Raw genomic sequence first — 6,000 nt, 5'->3', positions numbered from 1 at the left:
TTAAACTTTTAAAATATTAACCATGATATACAATAATTATAGTTAAACGAAATATTTCAATATACTCTTTTTATAAATTAATAAAACAAATTTTATTTTAATATTAAAAATAATTATAAAATGATTAAAAACAAGCTGATTAAAAAAAATGTCTAACTAAAAAAAGGTATTTTTTAACCTCCCGGATGCTGACAAGGGCAAGCAATAATCATCAGTGCAAAAGAAAGTTACAAACAAAGAGCAACTCTTGGCAAACTTCTAATGGAAGGGACACCCAAATGAATCAAATAAACATCTAAATGAGAGAAATTTAGAGGTTTTATAAGTATAAGATTATACATTTAATGAAAATTTAAAGGAATTAATTAGTATTATTATACTAACAAGATATATTTACTTTTTGGTAGTCTATTATTTAAGAATTTTATAGTTAAGTGTGTTTCACATGGAGTAAATATGAAATGTGTTATCTCTTGAGAAGTTTTCCAAGAAGTGTGTGAATAAAGCCAAAGTATGTTAAAAAATCTCGTACTGATTTGTAGAGATAATTATTGATCTTGAAAGCAGTCATACATCAAGTGAGATTAGAGTTTGTTTTTTATGTATAGAAAAGAGCTACCTATGGGATTCTAACTAACAAGAAAGTTGAGTGAAGTATCTTAAGTGATTGTCAAGACATCAACTCTCAAGGGGGTGTTACAAATGACTCCATAGATAAGTGTGATTCACTTGTAATATTTATGGAATTAGTGATCTCTTTGAAAGTAAATGCATCTTATTGATATATGTAATACTAATTAATTTTTTATTTGATCCTTGACTATACAATTTTATACTTACATAGTCTCTAAATTCTTCTAATTTCGATGTGTATTTAATTCATATTAATGTGTTCCTTCCACTAAAAGTCTGTCAAGAGTCACTCTTTATTTGTGTCTCTATTTTGCACAAACCATTCTCTCTAGTCTCATAAGCACATGAGATGTTACATGTCCACCAAAACCATATTTTGATATCACTTATAACACCCTTGAGAAGTTAAGTCTTGATAGCTCACACTCTACATACTTCAACACTTCACTTAACTTTTTTGTTGCTAAAAAACATACTTAAGCAAAAAGATTAAAGCTTAGGTTCCATTACATTTAATTGGCACAAATTTTGAAGTGTCATCTTGTGAGAAGTAATAATTGTTTACTTTTGTGAGAACGACTCCTCAAACGTTAAAAGAAACACACATTAAGTAACCGCTGATGCAGATTTTTATGGCTGAAAATGTTTTGCCCTATGATGCATGCTCTTGATTGTTGATTAGTAGAAAAGGTCCATATATTTGAATGTCACTCTTGTATAGCGGGTGATTTAAATGTCACTATTATATATATATATATATATATATATATATATATATATATATATATATATATATATATATATATATATATATATATATATATGAAAGTTTTCATGGTGAAAAACATTGTGTAGATAACCAATGACATGTTATCATTTTATACTAATAATTAAATAAATATTTTATAGCAATTATTTATATTTAAGATAATAATATATTAAAGGACTGTATTGGATTGAGAATTGAACAAAACTATTTTGACATAAAAAAGTATGGTAAATTTTAAAAAATAATATAAAAATATCATGATTTATGAGATTTTTTTTCAAAAGAGTTTTATGATTTTAACATATTTATATTATAAGAATTTAAAATATTTAAAAAAAAAGTTTACAATTTTATAAGATTTGATAGAATTCTATAAATTTTAAAAAAATATTCAAAATTATAAGAGTTAAGCTAAAAGATAATAACAAAATGATAAGATTTATAAAAAGAAAAGAAAAATCAATAAAAAAATTCAAACTTTTTAGTAGTTTTCTTCTTGTTCTTGCTCTATGCTCAACCAAGCGAAAAATTAGATCATAACATCCAATAAAAGGCCCAAAAAAAGTCAAGAAAACATGGCACACCAGAGTGCCTATCCCCCTCGTACCATAGTTTTGTAAGGATCAAACAAATAAAAAAGTATTTGTTCCCATTGGGAAAAAATTGGATCCAAAACATATTTGAGTTGCTTTCTAAAGTCTGATACATTTTGATGCCCATCGTAAAGAAAAATGTCTTTCATGATGCAATTGAATTGATAAGAAATAAAGGCATGTTTATCTTGAACACAGAACAGACTTGCTTGTCCAACTATCCCTGAAGATGCCCTCCACGCTCATGATCCTTGTCCAGCACCAACAACAGACTTGCTTCAAAGATTCAGCATGGCACCAACAATACAAAAGAAAAAAAGAAATTATACAGGCTTTAACGAAGAGAAAATAAATTATGTATGATGAGAGGAAAAAATTTAATGACAGACAGAAAAAAGAAAAATAAAAAAGTCTAACAAAATTTTAAAGATTTAAATGAGAATGTTTAATGAATCTGATATTTATATTTTTTATTATATATTTCTAAAAAATATTGATAATATTGATTGAATACCACATAATTTATTTATATAATCTAAAAGTCTTGAATATCACAAAACTTTAAAAAGTATTTTAAAATTCTAATTGAATATATCCATAATTTATTTTTAATACATTAGATTTATCCATGTTTATATAATTTACTTAAGCTGTCATTCTTCAACATTAATATACAAGTTAAGTTTCTATGTGCGATTGATAAGATTTTTGAGCAACTTATAACCTTTTTTGTCAACTTTTAAATTAATTTGACCAAAATCACGTAAAAAATCTAATACTAAATTTGATCCACAATCTTAACGCATTTAATGTACGAGTCCTTATAACTTGGATGTCACTTAACATATTCATTTTTATTTAAAATGGAACTCTTCTCTTGCACTAACAATACTTTAATTGATGGGTTAAAATTTTTGAGTAATCATAAAAAATATAATTAAATAATAATAATAAAATTAACATCACGTCAATTTTTGTTTAGATAATACAAGTGAAAATTTTAAAAAGTTTAACAGCTAAAAACATAATTAATCCTTAATTGATTAAAAATTTCATAATTTATTTTATTAATACTCAAAATATTATTTAATAGTGAATATAAATTAGTATAAATGAGATATTTATAAATTATTAAAATAATACTTTATTAATAGTTTGCTGCCTAATGCCAGGCAAATAATATACCATACCTTGCGGGCCATTCAACAAAACGTGGACGAATACTCATCTTGAACCTTGTGATAATTAAGCCATAACGTAGTACTAACTACCACTAGCAGTCATTACAATACAGTCAACAAAGTGCTTTGGAAGATTTGAGAAAAAAAAAACAGAAAATTTAATACTAGTACCTATCAAGTAGCAGTCACTAGAATAGTCAACAGAGTGGTTCAGAAAAATTGAATATATTAATATTTTATTGTTAAAGTAAATTATATATATAACTATTTGATTATATAAATTAAAACCTCTTTGTTATATTTTTAATGAATCAAATTAATATAAAAACAATATTTCATTTGATATAAATTTAAAAATAAAATTATAATTACACAATATTATTTTAAACACAATAAATTTTGCTAATACTTAAAATAAAGTATAACTTACTTTAAATCTAAAGATAAGAATATTCCCATTACAGTAATAATTAATACAATATAATTTAAATTTAAGAAAATTACTGTTGTCTTATTGTACTGCCTACCAATAGCAATCACTACAATATTCAAGAGAATGCTTCAGAAGAATTGAATATATAAAACAAAGAAAAAATTAATTGTATTGTTTTGGCCTGGACACCATGCAATTATTATTTTTAATTTTTCATTCAATTAATTTCCCCAATTTAAAGTTAAAAATATTGGTTTCTTACATTATATTTTATCTACTTAAAACTTAAAATTTTTCCTCTTCAAACATTAATATCACATTTAAAAAATTCATTAAATTTTATCAAGTTTTCCTTTATTTTTTCTTACTTGTATACTTGAAAATTATTTTATATTTCAATACTATATTATGAATCTCAAAACATTAAGATAATAACATTTAAGAATTTTAAATAAAAATGAATTAAAGAAATGGTCAGGGGTTCAATTATTAGGTTCATGTATATGAAAAAAAAGTTTATTAAAAAAATTTCGTTCCCTAAATAAATTTTAGTGTCTTGAGAGATTAATTTTTGAAAGTAAGTTTTTTTTTCTCATTTAAATGTTCTAAATTTTGTATCTTTATCTATGAACAGGTGTTTGTATATTGAGAGAGATATGAGAAAATAAGGGTCCCCTTGAATTTGCTTCACCCAGTCAGAAGATCTATTTCTTTATTTTAAAATACAAGAGCTTAATTATCTTTAAGAATTTTAGAAAATTAAAATCGTAAAAGGTCTAAAGCAGAATGCCCAAAATTAGAGTTAAGCCCCAAAGAAAAACAGGGTGCCTTGTGTAAGAAAAACGAGTACAAAATAATTATGACATTATATGAAATTAAGGCAGATAAAACAGAAAGTTTCATTAAAAAAGGTATAGGAATATAATTGGAGAATCTGTATTTAATTTTTATCTTACATGCAAGTCAAATTTGTCTATGATTCAATAAATTAGGAGACACTCATCATCTTAACCCAGGACACACAAAAAATGGTTAAAAACATACCAACCCATTATATCATTCAGGAAAAAATATAACAAAATCTATCCCCCACACCACTTGGATACACAATATTAAGTGTTATACTTCTACTTAATATGCAGTATCCAACTTAACAAATACATTACACAAAAGTCTCCAGCTTAACCAGCTTTAATATCTACCAACCAACAAAAGAGAGCAGTTTCGAAAACAAAGCAGCACCATGGTTTACTATTCTGCACAATTAAGGCAGATAATTTTTCCTTATAGCTATGATTATTGACACCATCACAGAGTGAATCACTTGAAAATGTAAATAGAAAACTCGAGCCTTTCTCCATCTCTTTCTTTGCTTTGCTTGATTACACTCTTGAGGTTCAGTTATTAATGAGACAAGTAATAAAGTGAGTAATTGTAATATGAAAAAAATATGTAACTATGATTATATATAAACCCGTACCTCCGGCCACCATCCATAATATGAAATAATTAATAAATAATTTTGTTCTTTAAGCATTCGGTGAGGTACGAAAAGAAATATCTATTATCAGATGTCAATATCTTAAATCTTAATATCTCAAAAAATTAATCATTGATTTCGACTGAAAAATATCTATTTAAAAAAAACCCATACCTCCCATCATGGTCTAAAGATTATGATCTATGTTGTTATAATGTTATCTATATACTAGTATATCAGTATTATATATCTAAAATTAATTACCAATTAATTATTAAATTAACGAACTTAAATATTATTTAATAATTAATAGATCATGACATTATTAAATATAATGTTTTTTTTCAAATTCAAAAATCGCAATTGATTAAAACCCAAAAAAATATTAAAACTGTTCTTAACACCCTCTAGATTTAGACACCAACTTGTCCTCTGCCTGTTACTTTCATGTGACGATGCAGCGTTTGTGCAACGGATTACGTGATACGTGAATTATTGTGTGTAGGAGTAATTTTCAGCTCCTATTGATGAACGATGACTCTGGTGACTAAAACAAAAGGGTGAATATATATGTTCCTTTACATTAGGAACAACATTTGTATTTAAGATTCCCTAAAAAAAACATTTGTAATTAAGAATATATACAACGTACATTTTAATCATATTTAAAAGCTAATAATTATGTAAAAGTTAAGTCTATTAATAGAAACACATATTATTATATGATGGGGGCAATGTTATGTTTTAGTTATATACTTTTTGAGATGGAAAATTATATGATATCAATGTATAACAAATAACAATATTTATTAGTCCGATGACATTTATTTTTGTTACATGTTATCTTTATACTAACTATACATCAGTCTTTTAGTGTAAATATATGCATAAAAAAACTAATATGTCTATGC

Source organism: Glycine max, chromosome 4 (genome assembly GCF_000004515.6).
Source record: "Glycine max cultivar Williams 82 chromosome 4, Glycine_max_v4.0, whole genome shotgun sequence".
Classification (NCBI taxonomy): Eukaryota; Viridiplantae; Streptophyta; class Magnoliopsida; order Fabales; family Fabaceae; genus Glycine; species Glycine max.
The sequence above is the reverse complement of the archived record's forward strand: the minus strand, read 5'-3'. Positions refer to the sequence as shown.